Source organism: Lagenorhynchus albirostris, chromosome 20, assembly GCF_949774975.1.
Source record: "Lagenorhynchus albirostris chromosome 20, mLagAlb1.1, whole genome shotgun sequence".
NCBI lineage: Eukaryota > Metazoa > Chordata > Mammalia > Artiodactyla > Delphinidae > Lagenorhynchus > Lagenorhynchus albirostris.
The window spans coordinates 30,286,415-30,309,254 of NC_083114.1; the positions used below are offsets into that span (position 1 = coordinate 30,286,415).

Genomic DNA, 22,840 nt, shown 5'->3' on the forward strand with positions numbered 1-22,840 from the left:
ACACTGTTTGCTATAGTGGCTGGACCATTTACATTATCACCAGCACTGAAAAAGTGTCCCAATTTTTCCAGATTTTCACCAATACTTGTTTTATTATTTAGTAATAGTCATTTTTATGTTTTTCAACCTTTTAAAACTTTTTATTTAATTGCATTTACACCAACACATGATGACTACATTTTGACATAAAATGTTTAAAATAATACAGGTAAGTTTAAAACCGCAGACCCGCTTCAGTTTCATACGTTTTCTACTTTTTTTCCCTAAAGCTGGAGAACATGCACGTTCCTGAGAATCCGGCCTTCGACCGGACTAATCATTTACATGCTAACAACCACTCCCTGAATGTTTTTAGTCTTACTCCCTTTTCTTCTTCAATCATCCCACTCTTTAAAACTGCCGTTCTTCACTCTAAACTCCCCCTACACATTTCACTGTCGTAAATTTGGTCGTTTTCCCCTCGATGGACACCAGCGTTCTGCAAGAACGATAAACGCTGAATTAACAAACATCATCGCACAACTGCGAATCAAAAACGAAATTTTAAAGTTCTTGGTTCTACAACATCCATACAATTCTTAGCTCTCCCAGTTGTCCCAAAAATTCGGGATATTTTTTAGAGAAGTTTCCCTCTGAAAACACCAAAACCATGGAAACCACCCCAAAACCGCCTCCTAACAAAACAAAAACATTAAACGCAGTTATCACACTCTACTGAGATAATTAAAATCACCGAAATTTCTATTTTTAAACTAAGTTTATCAGGGGAAAGCGCGAACGCAGTCCCCCACTACCACAAATTATGCAGTCGAGTTTCCCACATTTGGGGAAATCGCAGGGGTCAGCACATCCGGAGTGCAATGGATAAGCCTCGCCCTGGGAAAACCACCTTCGTGATCATGGTATCTCCCCTGCCAGGTAAGTATGAATTGCTTCAGCTGCCTGGCACCTCACCCTCAGATACGAAACATTTGACACTTACGGTCATTCACTTCACGCAAGCTCTAGACCCTCACTTACGAATAAAAACTTCTCCAAACTATAAAAACCCTGACAAAAACATTTCGTATACCGGAAAACTTGCAAAATAATAATAAATGTATGTACAATGTGAGCAAGACCAGCAGACACTGCGCTCATTTACATACTCCAAGCACTTTTAATGACGTCATTCTTCTGCGCGGCACAAACCTATCCTGGGTTTTGTTGATGTGGTAGGCTAAATAATGAAAAACCCTCCGTCCGCCCTGTCTACATCCTAGTCTTCGCAACCTGTAAATATTACTTCCTTTTGTGTCACAACAGATTTTACAGATGTAATTAAAGCTTTGAAATTAGGTGGGGCAACAGCATAGCGAATTACCTAGAGACCACCAATGTAATCAGAAACCCTTACACAGAAGACACAGATATCAACAGAAGGTGCTAAGCAGCGGGCTTTCAAAGACAGCAGAAAAAAGCCGCAAACGGACTTGCCGGCAAAAAACAAGGGAATCACCTCCTAAATCTCGAACATCTAAAGTAAAAGAACTTCGACTGTTTTAAGTCCCTAAAGCTGACAGTAACTCACTGCAAACGCAACGCGACGAAACTCCCTCATCAAACAAAGAAACGTAAGTTTAAAAATACCTTAAAAAACAAAAACAACTGACGTACGGTTAAGCCCAAAAAACATTAAAATTATTATTAGGGCAAACGTAGTCTAAAAAAAAACTAAAAGCAACAATAAAAACCGCTGACTCACTAACAACATAACGAAAAGCAAATCTTTTCTTTCAACATTTCATATCAGGGGAGAGCGCGAACGCAGTCCCCCACTACCACAAATTATGCAGTCGAGTTTCCCACATTTGGGGAAATCGCAGGGGTCAGCACATCCGGAGTGCAATGGATAAGCCTCGCCCTGGGAAAACCACCTTCGTGATCATGGTATCTCCCCTGCCAGGTAAGTATGAATTGTAGTCACTCCCTGGCACCTCACCCTCGAACTCAGCACACAATACACTTATGGTCAATTATATTCCAAGTTCTTTAGGCCTTTGGTTGGAAACTGCAGGATTATTCATATGACACTGACCAGGATACATCCTTTGAACGTTCAGCGGAAATTCTGCCCAGCGAAGAACGAAATCGAACCAGCAGGCGACGCGCCCCTCATCTACATATCCCCGCCTCTTGTCACTCAACGTCACTCCTTTTGGAGAAGCGGTCAGTTCGCTCTAGCTATGCCTCGTGCCGACCCCAAAGACGATCATCGACAAGTGTAGCTGAAAAGATTGTTCAATTCCTTGTCTTGGCAGGCATACGCAAAAATTACGGCGTAGATTTGTCACACGTCCTAGTACTGCGCCGCAGGGGCGGGCAGGGCAGTTGCGGGCGGCCGCGGGCGCGCGGCCCTCAGAGGAAGAGGGCCGCACTGTCGGTTCTGCGAGCCTGACTCGCTGCTCCACTATGGGACTAGGTCATACCCTCAAGTCTCTCTCAACCTCCATTTCCCAAAAGTGTAAAGTGGGAATACTACTGCCTGCCTACTTCACAAGATTTCTGTGGGAGCTGAACAGGAGAACGCGGGTCAAACGCAGCCTCGAGCCCCTCACCCGACCCAGGCCATTCCGCTCCTGGACAGGTGTCCGTGCGGTTGGGGACGCAAATCCGACTTCAGCAAGATTCAAACCTCTGCATGCTCGGCGCAAAGATAAGCAGCACCTGGCCTGGATTTGGTAACAAAGCGAGCGCTCCTCTGTTCTTTTTGGACAGCGAAAATACATGACACACTGTTTTCCTTTCTGCCCTTGCTGGCTAGGCTCTCTGGGCAAAACAACTCTGCATCAACTAGGGCGTCAAGGACTTGGTGGTGTGCGGGAGGCAAAACTTTACCTCTCCTCTGTTAGGGTCTCCGGCCCAGCCTGAAAATTACGCTGGCATAGACGGTTTACCAGGATAAAAGCATACATATTTATTTAACAGAAGTGTACAGGAGCCCTCATAAGGAAACGAAGGCCCAAAGAAGTGGAAATCTGAATGTTTTTATATTAAGTTGAACAACGAGTGACAACTGTGGAAAAGTAACTAACATATATGGGGAGGCTAAAGGAAGATAATTATTTTAACAAGACCTGTTTGTACAGAAATCTCGGCTTTGTCCCCCTTCTCTGCAATGTTTCTTTCCCCTGGGTTAGGGAAAACATCTTTCAGTTGGGAGTTTTACCTCCTGCTTCTAGGAAGACAAAAGGAGGTCAGACCACTCTTCTTACATACTTGCTATTTTTCAGTGCTTTTAGCTCAAAATAATCCTTATGCTAAAGTGACACATTTTGGGGTGGCATATTTTTGCAACCCTTTGGTAGTTATTTCCCTTAGTCCATATGATTTTTTAAGTGCTTTGTTTTGCATTTTGGATGGTATTTTTAATTATTAAAATAGCGATGAAATTTTCCTTGCAGGTAATTAGGAAAAGACAGAAAAGTGTTTTTTAAATATTAAAATTAACCACATTCCCACTACGAAATTACCACTGTTAACACTTTGATATTATATATGGTAACTCCAATTCTCTACGCATATATATTTTTAATACAATTATACTACACACGATGTTTTGTAACATTTTACATTCATTTTGTTATATGTTGTCATAGATAATTTATATCAATGTTCTATCGCTTCTAGTTTATTGCCATATATATATAAAACAATGAACAGCCTTGTAGATATATCTTTGTGAATAATTAATGATGATTTCTTAGGGTAATTTCTAGTAGTTTTCTCTGTTATTTTAATATTTTAGTCATCTTAAGAAATACCTTAAATTATTTGAGGGAGGAGAGGTGACATATGATATTTTTAAACTCTAAAAACTACTTTTCCCTGCTTCCTTTCATCTTTCAAAGTCCAGATCTCTTTCTAATTTCAGGGTTCATAGTTAATTATAAAAAGAACTTCAAGTTTGTTAAGAAGGAGAGGAAAGCCTAAATTGCAGTAACACTGCATGCAAAAAAGGCAGCATATGAAATAGAATATATACTACGATTAAAACTGTTTCTAAAAAGGCAAAATTTAAGACACTTAAAGGAAATACATCAAAATGCAAAGTAACATAATCATATCAGTGTCAATACAGAAGAATGGACTAATGTATTTTCCCCTACATATTCTGTAACATGACTATATTACTTATAATGAAAAAATAATTTAACACTAATTATATACATCTACTGCCCAAAATATGTTCATACATTTTGACCCAGAAATGTCATTTAATTTAACTATAGAAAGTAATTCTAGAGAAAAACTATGCCCTATGCATAGGGTGTTCATTATAGAATTACAAAAAAATCAAAATCACCCAAAAACCCTAGAATCAAAGCAAGAGAGAAAGGGAGTATTAAGCAAACAATAATAATATAATAACGATTAACAATGTGAAAGACATTTTTATTATTTAAGGTTAAGAGGGAAAAAGGTTATGAAACGGTATGTATACCATGACTGGAATTTTGTAAAAATGTATATCCTTAAGGAAAATTACTGGAAGGAAATGCACTGAAATGATATCAATATTACTGGTTGTGAGATACAGGTTACAGACTTTCAATGATATTGTTAGACTGTTTTTTTTTTTTCATAAAGAGAAGACCAAGTCCTGGTGGAACCATTACAAGAAACAGCTGGCACAGTATTTAGTTTTGAACACAGGCTTTAGCATCAGATAGACTTAGATTCAAATTGTGATTTTTACCATATTTTAGGTACCTGTGCTTGATTTTGTCCTCTAGGAACAATGATAATTATTAGTAATAATTATGGTGAATATATATGTGTATATATATATACATACACATACACATACATACATACATATATTTATACACAGAATAAAACAACTCAGTGACCAACTAACTCAAAGTCCCCAAATAAGCCAAGGTGGAGAGGCACAGACCCTCCCTCAGCACAGTAGGTATTTGGAGAGTTCCCACCTACCTGGGGAGTGGTGGCACCAGCACACTTAACAACCTCTCTCAGATCATGGCTTCCCCTGCCGACTAAGATTTCTGTCCCAACAGACATGGCCCTCACTCTGTGAGTCTCACCTCATCTCTGAATTTCCACCCATCTCTTAGCTTCGTCCGAGTCAAGGAAAGGCTGAAATATCATGAGCGTGGCAGTAATTTTTAAAAGCTGCCTTTTGTTATATAAGTTTACAGAGCAGGTTCAACTGTCAAGAAGTCCATGGTGCCAACACACTGAATCTAAATGTCTACTACCAGGAAAGCTTGAGCAATTCTACACTCTACACAGACACCCTGCATTTCAGGGAGCTGAACCCATTCACTTCTGATGCACACTGGCCCCGGTTTTGCATTTCCATCCACAGGGCTCTGCAATATAAACCACAGTCACTCTACTTAGACATTTACTAGATACTCTCATCCACAAAGTGTGATCCAGCCCATCTCCGTCATATGATATAATTTCATTATTGAACTACCTTTCTAATTTCATTCTAGGCAGTTGGTTTGCTGTTTCCATGGTATCCCTGAATGCCACAGCACTGAGTCCTCTAGGACTATCTGTGTCCCCCACAGATATGATTTCACAGATATTCTAAAGCTCTTTTTGCTATGCTGAGGGAACTATTTCTTTCTTTTTAAAATTTTTATTGGCGTGCAGTTGACTTACAATGTTGTGTTAGTTTCAGGTGTACAGCAAAGTGAATCAGTTATACATATACATATATCCACTCTTTTTTAGATTCTTTTTCCATATAGGCCATTAGTGAGTACTGAGTAGAGTTCCCTGTGCTATACAGTCAGTCCATATGGGAACTATATTTCTGATAACCACATTGCCTACTCCAGTATTTTCAACATTCACAAATTGTCCTTGAGTTTCTGTGAGTGCTACTAATGATGGAAAAAACAAAAACAAACACCTGTTCTCAAGTTGTTACTCGTGTAAGCAGTAACTTACAGCCACTTAAACTTAAGGTGCCAGCAACTAGCCTAGGCACGGGCGATACTAAGAGTAATAATGCAGAGAGAGATTCTGCCTGTAATAAATAAGATCACAACCTGTAGGGGAAACAGACCTGCCAGAATTATAGGAGAAGAGTAATGAGCACTAATAAAAGGGTTAAGGACCACATTATGACTCTGAAGGATCCTACACACTTTTGCCTTTGTGGACCCTTCCTCCACGAAATACGTGTAAAAAGATGACATTATGATATACAACATTTTCTTCCACCTAAAAATTCATCTTTTTTTCTTCTGATTTTAAAAGAAGTGCTTTATGCAGCACTGTGCCTACAGTACCTAGTAATGTTTAAGTCCTTTCTGGGTTCAGTGGTGGTTTGGGTGGATCCCAGGCAGCTTCGCAGACAGAGAGCTGAATGTCGAAGTATGCATTTTCAAGATTGATGAGGGGGACTTCCCTGGTGGCACAGTGGTAAAGAAACCGCCTGCCAATGCAGGGCACATGGGTTCGAGCCCTGGTCCGGGAAGATCCCACACACCGCTAGGCCCGTGTGCCACAACTACTGAGCCTGCACGCCACAATTACTGAAGCCCGCGTGTGTACAGCCCGTCCTCTGCAACAAGAGAAGCCACCGCAATGAGAAGCCCGCGCACCGCAATGAAGATAGCCCCTGCTCACCACAACCAGAGAAAGCCTGTGCGCAGCAACGAAGATGCAACACAGCCAATAAATAAATAAATAAATAAATAAAAACAGTGAATTGATTTAAAAAAATATATATATTGATGAGGGAAGACAGGGCATTCCAGGAAGAAGGAGCATGTTATAGAAGTAACACAGCCAGACCTCCTGGAGACTTTTTCAAAATAAGGGAGAAACAATGTCCAATAGAATATAATGTGAACAACATGTAATTTTAAGCTTTGGTAGCCATATATAAAAGGGTAAAAGAAACCACCTGAAAATAGTTTTAATAACCTGCTTTACTTATTCCAATATATCCAAAATGGTTATCACTGCAAAATTTAGCCAGCCTAAAAAAAATTGAGATATAGTAACACTCCTTTTTTACATAACTAAAAATGTTCAAAACCCTTTAGGTAAACCTGCCCTTACGGCAGGTCAACTCAGATCCTAAACGTCAGATGGCTGAAGTTAAACACAATCCTACCAGGAAAAACCCTATACCTGGCAAAAGAATGTTTCATGGTGGCTTAGCATTTAAGATCTTTATATCACTCCGTCTCTGTATCATATTCACCACCACCCACTACGTCATGTGATAAATCCTTCAGTATTAGATTAAAATGAGCTACTAGACCCTTAGAAAAGAGTCTTGAATGACATGTCTTTAAGATACAAAGAGAACAGGGAAAAGCATGAACGCAGTCCCTCACTACCACAAATTATGCAGTTGAGTTTCCCACATTTGGGGAAATCACAGGGGTCAGCACATCCGGAGTGCAATTGAGGCAGGAGATAGATGGGCTCCCGGCTAGACATTTACAACTGGCCTGCTGTTCACACTTCCTGAACAAGTGGGTGAGAAGAAGATGGGCTCCAGGCCAGACATTCATTACCAGCACCCCCGTTTACACTTCCTGAAGCAAGAGCCAAACGGGCTCTATGACTACATATTTATGACCTGACTCCTGTCTGTATTTCTAGATCTGCACTTCGATATAAAAACCAGCAACAGAAATAAGGTAAATAACAGGACATTGGACATTTTTATGGAAGGGGCAGAGTGGAACTAAACCCTATTAAAAGATCAAGAGGTCATACATTTCCCATCCTTAGGGCAAGGAAAACATTGCACATGTGCAGAAAGGCTCCTTGGGGGTCAAAAAGAGGGGGCACCACCGCATAATTATGTGATGCTAAGGCTGTCCCATAGGCCTCTGGGCTGGAATCCATCTTGGAAAAAAGTTCAGCATGGCGTGTTGGGGCGGCTCCGAGGGCAGGTCAGGTGTGGAAAAAGAAACCAGATGATTGGCCAAAGGTAAACAAAGACCCAGAAGACCTGCCCTATATAAATGACCTAACCGCCTCTTTACTGCACTCCTCCTCATTAGGGAGGACGCCCATATTCTTTCTCTCTGGGTGTGCATCTCTGCCCTGCTTCTGTCTTAACTAAACAAACTGTTTCTCTGTGTGCTCTCCCAGTTTTTGCCTCCGTGAGAAATGCATTTTTCACTGGGGGCAAGGGCCAGGGGGTGCAGTGGCTAAGATTCCTGGTTTTCATCCAGGCTACCCAGGTTCAACGCCTGGGCAGGGAATCAAGATCTCGCTTCAGGCCACCACTCACTGCTGCCTCTCCAAGATCACAACGGATAAGCCTCGCCCTGGATAAACCACCTACGTGATCCTGGTATCTCCCCTGCCAGGTCAGTATGAACCGAGGTTGACCCCAGCACCACCCGCGGCTGCGCACACCACCATAAGGCCTGGGTCACTCCTGAAAGGACTCCAATTGGCCTTTATCTTAGCGATCCAAATAAACAGATTTTCGAACTAAGTACTGGTAATAGATAATCAAGCACGTCTTTCCAGGAAACGCGGTTCCAAATGCCCTGTGTCTTTCATGGACCTACTCCACCTCCCGCCTTAGGTCCCGCGCAGCCCGGCAGGTCCGAGCCGGCAGCCGCGCCTCCTGTGGGCTGCTTCGGGAGGCCGCTTCCTCCAGCAACCAGCCCGACCAGGATACTTTCCTGACACAAACCCACCCCTCTCCCAACGCTGGCGTAACTGAAGGTCTCCGGATCTCCTTGTGTGGAGTCCCCTGGAGCAAACGGACGCGACAGAGCTTTTTAGTCGCCAGCCGACTTCAGCCGGCGTCCTTGCCTGGATCGCAACGCTCCATACCAGCCCCGCACCATTTCCTCCCGTTCCAAGAGCGGGAGGAGCAGAGCATGAAATCGAGAATATCCTGGCTACGTGCTAGCGGTTGGACTCCAATTCAGTGCTCACACTGCACGATTCGAGATAAGCTTCTAGCCTCTGAATCGGCTCCTCAGTTTGTACAGAATGAGGAGGAACCATCCAGTCAGATCTCCCACTCAGCTCAGCGCCCCGCCCCCGCCCAGGCTTTGTCTCCTGCCCCTGCTCCTGCCCTGTTAACACGCACCCACCCCACCTTCTGAGAATGGACAGTGTCCTCAGCGAACAGACGGGGTCCATTCCTACCTTTCCCTCTGGAGTTTTTCTTTCTCCTGATCTCTGTGAGTTTCTCTTTTTCGCTAAGAGATATATGTGAAAAACCTGTTTTGTTGCTGTTCTATTCTCCCAGCATTTTATGTTTTGAACCAGGATTAAGTTTCTGTTAGCCTCCTGTCTACTTATTGCCAGAGAGGGCCGTCTGACCTCTCAGTTCACTAGACTCTTCACTCAAGATCCCATTTGACTCACTAGCCCCTCATCCACCTCATCCCCGCCCCCCGCCCACCATGCTGCAGCACAGCACACTTGCTCCACCTGGTCCTAGATCCAGGACTCATCTCCTCTACACCCATTCTCCCCAGCACTGCTGGAGGAAGTTGTGATTCTCCCACTCCAGATTCATGCAAACTGCACCCACATCTTCACTGCTACTTGGCTTTCCTTTTATACATATCTTTGAAATTCCCTCAACCCTGATGTTTCAAAGCTCTACCTAAACCAGTGGTTCTCAGTGACCATGCCACCACTCCCAAGGGGTAGTTTCGAAAATCTGTGGTGACATTTTTGTTTCCTTGTGTTGCCATGCCAAGCATTTACATATTAAAATATTTTACTATAACATTTTATTTTTATTTCTCCTTTATATTACAGTTAGGACATTTATATCATTTGTGGGGGAAGTATATGTAGTTATATTTTCTAGGAACATCTTGAACATTCGTATTTTCTACGAACATACTATGAATAATAAAGGAAACATTACTACTCGCCAAAGGGGACCCTAGGTTTGACAGAATTGAGAACCACAACTGTAATCCAATCACACCCATATATCCTCTTTGTAGGAGGGAGAATAATTTAGCTTCTCTTTTATTTCAAAAGTACAAATGAATGCTCTTTCCCATCATCTACTGAATCAATGTCTGGGTATGAGACCTGGGTGTGTGCACGTTTAACATGCTTTCCAGGTAATTCTTACACTGAAGTTTGAGAGCCACTGGGCCCAGCCTCTCTGTTGTGTCAGAGAAAGAGACATCACCTTTCTTCTTAAGCCTCTCATTCCACATATGCTCCCAATCCCATCCTCTCTGATCTCAGCCCTTTCCATTGCCCTGGGTTTAGCACCTCTCCTTTCAAACATACAAAGGTGTCCCTTTATCCAGAAAAGGACAGACCCCCTACAGTACTATCCTCTTGCTTTCCATAGTCCCCCTACAGTACTATTCTCTTGCTCTCCTTTCTTGGATCTTAGGAGTTAATTCATTGGTTTAACATCACATTTATGGAATAGCTCCTACATGTCAAGACACTATTCTGTGGCTTTACAGATGTTATCTCATTCAATTCTCAACAATTCCTTTTTAGGTTGTGCAGACAAAAGAAGAGCAAAGAGTGTTTTGCTCAACATCGAATTCTGCAAAGATTAACCTGCTGCAGTCACTGACCAACAGTGCACTCTGTGCTTCAGACAGAAGAGATTAAGGCGATAAAAGGATGAAGCACTCTGTGCTCCAGTCTGAGGAAATTAAGACAATAAGAGGATGCTCTGTGCTTTGGACAAACAGGCTCTTAGATAGTTAGATGTATCTCAGGAAGAATTTTAATGAACCCAGCTTCTTGCATCTTCCCATACAGGGAAAAGAACTAAAATCATTAACTTGTGATGTATGTTCTTTGTGACTAGCAGTAATCTTTTACCAAGTTACATACCTGACTGCATGTATTCCCCACCAAAAAAATCATATATAAACTAGCCTCTCCCTCACCTCTTCAGAGCAGTTTCTCAGAGCTACTGAGAGGCTATCTCCTGGGCTATAGTCCTCAGTAAGACCCTGAAGCAAACTTAACTCACAATGTTTACATTGTGCATTTTTCTTTCTATTGGCAGTTGTCACTATTACTATTATTCCCCATTTTAGAGATGAAGAAAATGAGGTACAAGACAGTTAGCTAATTTACCTAAAACCACTCAGTTAGACAGTAGCAGAACTAGTGAGACTCCATGTTCTTAACCTCTACACTCAGTGGCTTATAGACTGATACACAGTTGACCATTGATCAACACAGGTTTGAACTGCATGCATTCACTTATATGTGGATTTTTTCCATAAATAAGTACTACAGGATCCAAGGGTGCAGATACAGAGGAACTGCAGATGAAGAGGGCCACCTATAAATTACACACAGATTTTTGACTGCATGGAGGGTTGGTGCCCCTAACCCCCGCATTTTTCAAGGGTCAAAGCCTCATTATAGTCAGAGTCTACTAACCTGTGGAGAAAACATCAGGTTAGAAAGACTGGGAGAATTAATCTCCCGAGAGCAAAGCTGGAAAATCCTCCGAAACAATTAAAGTCCCTTTGGCATCAGGGAACCTAAGAGAGCAAAGGATTAGGACCCTCTCAGCGTCATGTGGTCAAAGAAATAGCGGAAGGTGTTCTCAAGCCCTGGAACTATGGGGAGTTTCCGAGATGTACTGATTGTTTAATTTGTAGACTGATTTCTTCTTCAGCTTCAAACTGAGCAACTTGGTCTTCTCCACTCCATTCACTAAAAGTTACTAATGTGGCCAACACATGTTATACTTGTTTTCTTGCCATTTCCCCCTACTGCATCAAAAGCAGAAAATGACTGCATTTTTTCAAAGCTCACTAATGACTACTGACTATGAAAGTGCTCACCTCTGCTCTCTCTCCAGCTTTTTTCAGGGGGGTTCCTTTTCCTCTCTTGTTCTCTAATTGAGGCAATTCTGCAAAGCCCAGTCCTTGACTGCTGTATTTTTCAGCTTGCATGCTCTTTCCTCAAAAATTGATCCCACCTTCCTGATGCCAAATATGATGTGAATTCAACTATTCAACTAGGCCCGTTCTATAGCTTGCTTCCAAATCTTCATCTCATACAATTATGTCTCAACCCCAGCAGAAATTTATAAATAATACTCATATCCTGGGCTGCTGATTAACTGAATGGCCTGTCATCTCTCCAATATAAACAGCCAGTAGTAGACTCCAGACAAATGTGAGTTACTGGTAACTAAATACTGCTGGGAGTGGGAGTGGCAGAGCATCTTCTGGACTAGACTTTCGGTAGACCACAACAAAAAGAGAGCCTCTGCTGCCACAAACTATAATTGGAAGAGTCAGGGGGTGAGCTGCAAACTGGGAAACCAATTCTGTGATCTCTTCACAGCCACAGCTGCATGATCTGGGCTTTTACTACGTAACCTCCTCAGTAATCACCATACCTTGCCTATACTTTCCCCTCCATCCCCGTTTACTCCTCACTTCCCAAAATACCTGTTGTTGGATTTACTTCTCCTCCAAGTAGCACAACCTCTTTAATATAGTAGCACATTTGATTTTTAAAGTAGAGACGTCATCCTAAAAGTAAAGGCTTTTAACTCACACAGCCTTTCATTTACATAATTACATCACAAGCTCCCAGCTGACACATAGTTTCCCCCAACCTCAAATTTAAAAGATAGGAAAACAAAAAAGCCAAACAAAAAAACACGTTTTGGGAAAGAAGTTCTGATTTTAAAAGTAACCATTCAGCCTTTGGGAAAACTGAAGAGTACAAAGGAAAAAAATCACGGCAAATTCTACATTTTATGGTGTTAAGTATACCCGCCAGCTCCCCGCCGTGGTTTGTTCGTTTATTGCCATTCCTCCCCCCCCTTTTTTTTTTCCGGTATGCGGGCCTCTCACTGTTGTTGCCTCTCCCGTTGCGGAGCACAGGCTCAGCGGCCATGGCTCACGAGCCCAGCCGCTCCGCGGCATGTGGGATCTTCCCAGACCGGGGCACGAACCCGTGTCCCCTGCATCGGCAGGCGGACTCTCAACCAATGCGTCACCAGGGAAGCCCGGAGTATTTGTCTTTATCTGACTTACTTCACTAACCATAATATGCTCTAGGTCGAGACTTCCCTGGCAGTCCAGTGGTTATTTTTGTTGTTGTTGTTGTTGTTATTAATATTTATTTATTTATTTATTTGGCTGCATCAGGTCTTAGTTGCGGCACTCGGGATCTTCGTTGTGGCATGTGGGATGGATCTTTCATTGCAGTGTGCCGGCTCAGTTGTTCTGCAGCATGTGGCATCTTAGTTCCCTGACCAGGGATCGAACCCACATCCCCTGCATTAGAAGGCGGATTTTTAACCACTGGACCACCAGGGAAGTCCTGGTCCAGTGGTTAAGACTTCGCCTTCTAATGCAGGGGATGCGGGTTTGATCCCTAGTCAGGGAGCTAAGATCCCACATGCCTTGTGGCCAAAAAACCAAAACAAAACAGAAGCAGTATTGTAACAAATTCAATAAAGACTTTAAAAATGGTCCCATCAAAAAATTTTTAAAAAGATTATAAACTTTAAAAAAATGCTCTAGGTCTATCCATGTTGTTGCAAATGGCAGAAATGCATTCTTTTTTATGGCTGGTTAATATTCCATTGTGTGTGTATATCTATATCTATATATCTATATATCTTCTTTATCCATTCATCTGCTGATGGACACTTAGGTTGCTTCTATATATTAGCTATTGTATTAAACAATGCTGTTATGAACAACGGGGTGCATGTCATCTTTTTGAATTAGTGCTTTCATTTTTTTCGGATATACACTCAGGAGTGGAATTGCTGGATCATGTGGTAGTTCCATTTTTAATTTTTTTAGGACCCTTCATACTGTTTTCCACAGTGGTTGCCCCAATTTACATTCCCACCAACAGTGTACAAGGATTCCCTTTTCTCCACATCCTTGCCAACATTTGTTATTTGTGGTCTTTTTGATGATAGCCATTCCGACAGGTATGAAAATCGTGGTTTTGATCTGAATTTCTCTGATGATTAGCAGTGTTGAGTATATTTTCACATGCCTGTTGGCCATCTGTATATCTTCTTTGGAAGAATATCTATTCATGTCTTCTGCCCATTTTTAAATTGGGGTTTTTTTTGATATTGAGTTGTATGAGCTGTTTGTATATTTTGGATATTAACCTCTTATCGGTCATACCATTTGTAAATATTTTCTCCCATTCATTAGGTTGTCTTTTTGTTTTGTCGATGGTTTCCTTTACTGTGCAAAAGTTTGTAAGCTTAGTTAGGTCCCATTTGCTTATTTTTGCTTTTGTTTCTTTTGCCTTAGGAGACATCTTAAAAAATATCAGTACGATTTTTTTTTAAAGCATTTATTTATTTATTTTTATTTGGTTGCGCCGGGTCTTAGTTGCGGCTCACGGGCTCCTTAGCTGTGGCATGCGAACTCTTAGTTGCGGCATGCATGTGGGATCTAGTTCCCTGACCAGGGATTGAACCCGGGCCCCCCACATTGGGAGCACAGTCTTAACCACTGTGCCACCAGGGAAGTCCCTCACTTATGATACATGCCAAAGAGTGTTCTGCTTTGTTCTTTTGTAGGAGCTTTATGGTTTCAGGTCTGAAATGACAGTTTTGAATGGATCAGCCTTAGGTTCTGAAATGGTTGTTTTTAAAAGGGGGGATTAAAAAAGCACACAGATTGAGTTGTTTCCATACTCTAGCAAAGTTAAACATCTATTCCCAGTAGTACAAGAGACTCCACTACAACTCAGAGAAAAAGTCTCTACAGACTGCAGCCTCTCTATTTTGTGCGTGTGTGTGAAGTTTTTTACATCAGGCCATGAGCCAACACCTGCCTCAATCACTGGAGCCTAAAGTCACTTCTTTATCACTGCTTACCCATGGAGCTAAGGGGATTGATTATAAACAGGGTGAAAAGAAGCCACCAGAACGACTAAGACAGCAGTATAACCCTGGTAAAATCATTTTGGAGTTGTACCAGAGATTGGCCTGGTTTCTGTCAAGTCAGTTTTAGGACACAGTAACACCCGTATGTGACCCTGAGCACAGTCCAGACTGTGCCTATATTACTGCCTCACTTTTTCTCTGCCTGGCATTCAGAGCTACTTCACCTACTAGACTGCAGGCCTCTAGAGCAGGGTTTTTCTTTTTTCTCTTTTTTTTCAGTAGTAATGATTTTGTGTATTTCATTCTATCTTTTTATTTTTTTATTACTTTTTAAAACATCTTTATTGGTATAATGCAGGGCTTTTCTTGTTTGTTTCTTTTAAAATAGTTGGAATATGGGAATTCCCTGGCAGTCCAGTGGTTAAGACTCCGTGCTTCCACTGCAGGGGCCTGGGTTCGATCCCTGGTTGGGGAACTAAGATCCCACAAGCCACATGGCATGACCAGAAAAAAAAATAGTCAAAATAACACAACATATAATTACTACATATATTACTTTACCCATTAACTTCATACTCTCTTTAAAAACTTACAGGAAGCATAATTTTATTATTATTATTTTTTTATTTTTTTTGCAGTACGCGGGCCTCTCACTGTCGTGGCCTAGACCGTTGCGGAGCACAGGCTCCGGATGCGCAGGCCCAGCGGCCATGGCTCACGGGCCCAGCTGCTCTGCGGCATGTGGGATCTTCCCGGACCAGGGCACGAACCCATGTCCCCTGCATCGGCAGGCGGACTCCCAACCACTGCACCACCAGGGAAGCACTAGGAAACATAATTTTAAATTTCTGCATGACAGTCCATCTTATGACTGGATTGTAATTCATATAATCATTCCCCTTATTACTGGACATTTAGGTTGGTTCAATTTTTCACTACTGTAAATAATTCTGGGCTCTGGATAGAGATGGTACATTGAACATCTATAAATTTCACTTCCTTCCAAAACCCCACAAAAACTTCGGAAAAGAAATTTTTAAAAGGCAGCAACTTTCAAGGATGGAGAGACAGAAGGGACATGAGCAACATATTTTTGATAGTTATAAATGAGAAATGACTGAACTAGACCAGGGACCCCCAAATCTTAAGCCAGTTCTGGGGAAAGCTGAAAACTAACCCAACTGACACTGCAGAGTACTCAAAAAACTCCAGATTTAACAGTGCCAGAACCTCTAGAACCAGGTGAAATGAGAGAATACTAAGAAACCAGGCTGATGGAAAGCTGTCTCAGAAAAGATGTCCAAACCCCTCTCTCCCCATGCTGCTGGATAACCGGCCCACCCTGGCACTATCTAGAGTGGTGAGAAAGACAGGAGGAAGGTACAACTGAGGTCCTCTGGAGAAGACCTGAAGCTCAGGTAAAAGTTTAAACAGTTACTGAAAAGAGGATGTACATATGCATTCCAAAGGCTAAATGCTGAGACCTCCTCCCTCTCATCCTCCATTTAGTTTCCAGAACGCTGGCAACCAAGCCTTTACCTTCCAGGATACTGAAAGATTCCTCTGAGTAATGTGAACACCCTAGAACAAAGTCCCAAAGATGGTGACATGGGCTTCCTCTACAAAGGTGTAGGGAGATCACTGCAGGGAAGCAGAAAGACCGTACAGCCTCACCTTGACCAGCTCCCTAATTGTTAACAGGAGGAGACAATCATAATAGCAGCTCAACCGAACAACCAAAAGAAGACAATATGGAGGAGACAGACGATGCAAAAGGAAAAAAACTAAAAAAGAAAATAAAACACAATCATTAAAACCTTCAGAGATATAAGAAGATTTTGCATCTGAAAAATAAGTACAAGAAGTTATACAAAGCAGAAACTAAGAACAACAAAAAAAGAGGTCTTAAAGATATGATTGTAGAAATAAAAAACAGAATACATGGGTTCAGCAAAAAAGATGAATAGATGGAAAATACATTTTTTTTCCTAATTAGAGGACCACTGTAGGAGTTCTAATAACCAAATATGGAGAGTTCTAGAAAAATTAAAAACCAAGGGGAGGGGACTTCCCTGGTGGCACAGTGGTTAAGAATCCGCCTGCCAATGCAGGAGATTCGGGTTCGAGCCCTGGTCTGGGAAAATCCCACATGCTGTGGAACAACTAAGCCCATGTGCCACAACTACTGAGGCTGCGCTCTAGAACCCGTGAGCCACAACTACTGAGCCTGCATGCCACAACTACTGAAGCCCACGCACCTAGAGCCTGTGCTCCACAACGAGAAGCCACTGCAATGAGAAGCCTGCACACCGCAACGAAGAGTACCCCCCACTCGCCGCAACTAGAGAAAGCCCGTGCACAGCAATGAAGACCCAATGCAGCCAAAAATCAATCAATCAATAAATTAATTAAATTAAATAACTATAATAAAAACCAAGGGGAGGAAATCACCAATGAAATAATTCAAGACAATTTCTCAACACGGAAGACTTTCTGGTCGAAAGGGTCCTCATCAAGTGCCCCATACAATGAATGGCTATAAGATACACATCATTAGGAAATTACAAAAAATGAAAATAAAGAGATAATTCTTCAACTTTTCTGAAAATGAAAATATCAGTCACATATGTCATGTAAACAGTATAAGGAATTAGAAAGTCTTCTCAATAGCTTCTAGAGGCTATAAGTCAAAAAGTGATGTCTTTCAAATCATGAAGAAAAATTTAACTCCAACCTAGAATCTGATACCCATTTAAACTATTACACCTATGCAGCAATCTGAAAGAACAAAGGGTTTAGGTAGAAGAAAAATAGAAGTAGATAGATCTCCAGAAGAAAAAAAAAAACCCTGCATTTAAACTAATAAGACTACCTGATATGATTTACCCTATGGAAAAACCAGAGGCTATTGGAAAGTGTGGGAAGAATTAGGAATAGGTAAAAGAAAAGTAACCAAATGAAAAAAGGTAAAAATTAAACAGAGGGGGAGAATTCCCTGGTGTCCAGTGGTTAGGATTCCACGCTTCCACTGCAGGGGGCACAGGTTCAATCCCTGGTGGGGGAACTAAGATCCTGCATGCTGCACTGCATGGCCAAAAAAAAAAAACCACCAAAAGGGGAAAAAAACTAACCAGAGGAAAAATAAAATTAAAGGAAACAATGACATGCAATGACAATGCTCTGCTGTGAATAATGTTTGCCTAAGAATAATATGAACACTGAATACTGATTTAACCAAGTGATTTAACCAAATGGTTTTTAAACTAAATTAGGAAAAATAGAGAAGAAATGGTGGTGCAAGAGAGCTAAATCTTCATTTACATTATCAAAAATAGGCAATGTCAAAAATGGATGCATTAAAGGATAATATTTTAGATATTATTTAAATATCTAATTAGATATTATCTAAATATCTAGATATTTCTGGTTTAGAAACACAGAGGTTCATAAATTTCAGAAGAATCAAATTTTAGTTGTTTTTAGAGTGGAAAGTGTCTCCGTCTGAAGGGGACCTGGAGAACAGGAAGAAGTAGGCAAAGAACTTAGTTTAGAAACCTAAAAGGACTATTTGATTTTCTAAACGAAGTATATGTGTTATTTGGATACAAATTTTAAAAACATGCTGCAAAATATCTGTACTTTGTGTCTCTCATGTTCAGTTTTAAACAAAGGCCCCAGAACAGCACTCAGGTAACTATCTTTATCAGGTGAGTACTTAAACTTAGAAGCCAACTGAGGGATCATATTTTTATATTTCAGGCCCTGGTCAGATTGCTGAGGGTCAGGAAGTGACTAAGTACAGATGGACAAGGATTTGTTCTAAAAGAGAAGCAGCAGGAACTGCTTTTACAAGACAGGTAAACATGAGTGTGAAGATCACTAGAAATCCTCAGAATAGCTAGATCTGGAAACTAGGAAGAACCAGAACACACCATATCCTGAAACTGAAACGCAAGCAATCAGCAGCACATACAGGAATAGCAGCTGTTTGCAGATATATTCTAGTTTACAGCAATCGATTCTCAAAGACACTAGTAGGGGACCTTTAAAAATACCCACATCCAATCCAGATGAAGCATTCATTATATAATAAATGAGAGACGGATCTATTAAAACGGTTCAAAACTCCCAAATTCAGGAACTGCAAAGAAAAATAGCTACTTAAGAGAAAAACATCCTGGTTATTTCAACGCCCTCAAGAACCTAGTTTTCAAATTGAAACTAAACCAATCAGAATTAAACCTTAATTCTCGTTTTTCACCGTACACAAAATCAGGAAAAAACCAAATAAAATTAACATTCATTTCACTGCCACAAACTAAACGGGTCTTCTTGCTTTGAAAAAACACCGCGGAGCGGAAGTTAATCATCCCTTTGCCCAAAAGCGTAAAACTCACACTCTCCACCCTCATACCTCACACCAATATAAGACCCCATTAACTTGGACTCTACCTGCCTAGGAGGGAGGAGACGTGGGTACATTCTAATCTCAGTGCCCTCTCTAAGAAATCACCAACTCCGATTTTTAACGATCACAGGCAAAGTACGAAAAGAAATCTCCCCAGAAACAGAAAAACTGAGACAAATTTTTTCTCCAAACACTACCCCTACCATGCCAGAAACTGCCCAACCCATAGAATAAAAACCTACGATACGAAACTTCCTTTAATAAACAAAAGAAACAGGGGAGAGCGCGAACGCAGTCCCCCACTACCACAAATTATGCAGTCGAGTTTCCCACATTTGGGGAAATCGCAGGGGTCAGCACATCCGGAGTGCAATGGATAAGCCTCGCCCTGGGAAAACCACCTTCGTGATCATGGTGTCTCCCCTGCCAGGTAAGTATGAGTTGCTAGCATTCGCTGGTACCTCACCCTCAGATTCAAATCACTCTAAAGATAGGGTCACTTTTCTCATGCACTTTACAACCCAACCCCCACTGCTGGAATACAGTTTCCAAACTATAATTACCATGCAGCAATATTTTGTATATCTAGATATTGCCAAATCTTAGGAAATACAATGCCTAGTGTAAGAATTACCGGCAGTCACTGCTCTTATCTACATGTTCCACACCCCTTTTGCTGATCTCATTCACTGCGTCCTTTTCCTGGTATAGTTAGTGGAATGAAAAAGGCAAAGATGCTCTACGGATATAAAGGTAACAAATTCGTTCCTTCCTTCAAGGGCTTGGAGCTAATGACGTCGCTGTGATTCTGGCGCAGTTCAGCAAGCCGATATTCACGTAACAGAAAGAGCAAGTCTGAAAAGATGAAATTTGGCAAAAGTACATTAAAAAATTCAGTCCAGGAAGTGCTAAAAATAGGCTGTCAGTTCAAAGCTTCAAGCAAAAGTACAAAATATGCTCTTTCAAATATGCAGCATATGATCACCCTCACTTGCAAGAGCAGTTACACAAACACTAATTCTAAACCAAGTAAGTGGAAAACTCACAAAACGCTCCCTCCTACAGCAGGTATTTGGATAAGCCGTAGGGGGTCTGTTCAGCTGGAGTGTGATGACCCTCACCGTTGGAAATCACTTTTGTGATCAAGAGTGTCTCCTCTCCTAAGCAAGACTAAGTTGTGTTTCGATTTATCCTTAAACCCTGTTGTGCCCAACATTACAAGCACAGGGTCATTCGTTTGCTTTTTCATGGGTGTCTGAAATCCAAAACAAGACTACTGAAGAATCAATCTATCCTACAAGAAACTCTGGGGACTTCCCTGGTTGCACAGTGGTTGGGAACCCGCCTGCCAATGCAGGGGACAAGGGTTTGATCCCTGGTCCAGGAAGATCCCACATGCTGCAGAGCAACTAAGCCCGTGCACCCCAACTACTGAGCCTGCGCTCTAGAGCCCCTGAGCCACAACTACTGAGCCCACGTGCCACAACTGCTGAGCCCGCAGCCACAACTACTGAAGCCCGCACACCTAGAGCCCGTGCTCTGCAACAAGAGAAGCCACCGCAGTGAGAGCATGTGCACCGCAATGAAGAGTAGCTCCTGCCCGCTGCAACTAGAGAAAGCCCACACACAGCAACGAAGACCCAACGCAGCCAAAAATAAATAAATAAAATAAATTAAAAAAAAAAAAAGAAACTCCTGGGCCCTCCTACACTATATTAGCCACTTCAAAAAGGGCAAATCCCGTCTCAGGTAGTGGTTAATGTATCACATATTCCACATCCACATAATCAATATTATCATTCTTCTTAATCTCTCCTTCCTGCGTCAGTGTATATTAGAATTGGAGTTTCCAAGTTTAACTGTTCTTCAGTTGTCTCTCCAAAATCACACTAGAACTACCCTACTTCTCAAGTCTTTTTATCCTACAGAAGGACTCTTCTGGTATTCTCTCCTCCATCAAAATAAATTAACCAGAGTTTTATATCTTTTTTTTTTTTCCCACCTGCGCCACACAGCTTTTGCAGGATCTTAGTTCCTCCACCAGGGGTGGATCCTGGGCCCACCGCAGTGAAAGCACTGGGTTCTAACCACTGGACCACCAGGGAATTCCCAAGTTTTGTATCTTTAAAACAGAAAGAAATAACACTATTTGTAAAAATTATCTTATTAAAAACCAGCAAGCAATAACTGAGAACACATAGGTATCTGAGATGGAGAGAGAAAAAAATACTGGGGTGGGTGGAAGAAGGAGGTCATGATGTGAACTGCAGCTATTCCTGAAGTCTGTCTACCAGTTTGATTTTTATAAACTCTCTCCTCCAAAGAAAGTACTATGTAACATATATACTCATATACACATATACATAAACATACATGCATATGTAATCTAGAAACAAAATATCTGCATTTTGTTTTGTGAAATAGAAGTTAGACATCTTGAAATCTAGTTGGGAACCACATACATAAGGGAAAAAAGTGGTATCTATGAAGTAGACTACTGTTATCACCAAACAACTCTTAAATTCAAAATGCCATTTTCAGAAGATCTGTGAGTAGCAGTGCTTTCTTTTTATTTATTTATAAAGTATAGTTGATTTACAATATTGTGTTAGGTTTGGGTGTAGAACAAAGTGATTCAGTGTATATATATATATATATACACACACACACACATATATATTTTTTAGATTCTTTTCACCATAGGTTATTACAAGATATTGAATTTAGTAACCTGTGTTATATAGTAAGTCTTTATTGCTTATCTATTTTATGTATAGTAGTTTGTATATGTTAATCCCATATTACTAATTTTTCCCTCCCCCTGCCTCCTTTCCCCTTTGGTAACCATAAGTTTTCTATGACTGTGAGTCTGTTTCTGTTTTTTACATAGATTCATTTGTATTATTTTTTAGATTCTGTATTGTGATATCATACTGTATTTGTCTTTCTCTGTCTGACTTACTTCACATAGTATATTCTCCAGGTCCATCCATGTTGTTGCAAAAGGCAATAATTTCATTCTTTTTTATGGTTGAGTAATATTCCATTATATATATACATACACACACACACACACACACACATACACACACACACATATACACACACTGACCACATCTTAAACCAGTCATCTGTTGATGGGCACTTGGGTTGTTTCCATGTCTTTGCTATTGTAATAGTGCTAGCAGTGCTATTTTATTTTACTTTTCATTTCATTTCATTTCATTTCATTTCATTTCATTTCATTTCATTTCATTTTTTGGCTGCTTGGCTTGTGGGATGTTACTTCCCTGACCATGGAACAAACCCAAGCCCTTGGTGCAGTGAAAGTAACCACTGGACCACCAGGGAATTCCCTAGCAGCACTTTCTTAAATAACAGAGTCCTTCCCAAGGCTAGTTTCAGTGTTTCATGAGAACTTCATTGTTACTGACCTAGTTATCAAAATGTCTGTCCAAGACAGTCTGCCTTAGGGCAAAAGGTGACTGTCCATTCTCTTGTAGCTCAAGCACATTAAAACATTAATGCTACAATCCTCACAGAAGCCCTGCAGAGCTTAACATCCTTTGAGGAGA

The 22,840-nt window shown here is 41.2% G+C and overlaps 3 non-coding genes across 3 annotated transcripts; all 3 read right to left on the reverse strand.

The window, feature by feature from the left end:
• Positions 1 to 762: 762 nt before the first annotated feature.
• Positions 763 to 926, reverse strand: LOC132512373 (U1 spliceosomal RNA). Its single transcript, XR_009538104.1, has one exon. It is a non-coding gene; the product is annotated as a U1 spliceosomal RNA (small nuclear RNA).
• An 863-nt stretch (positions 927 to 1,789) lies between these two features.
• LOC132512374 (U1 spliceosomal RNA) lies at positions 1,790 to 1,953 on the reverse strand. Its single transcript, XR_009538105.1, has one exon. It is a non-coding gene; the product is annotated as a U1 spliceosomal RNA (small nuclear RNA).
• A 17,586-nt stretch (positions 1,954 to 19,539) lies between these two features.
• LOC132512375 (U1 spliceosomal RNA) lies at positions 19,540 to 19,703 on the reverse strand. Its single transcript, XR_009538106.1, has one exon. It is a non-coding gene; the product is annotated as a U1 spliceosomal RNA (small nuclear RNA).
• Positions 19,704 to 22,840: the final 3,137 nt, after the last annotated feature.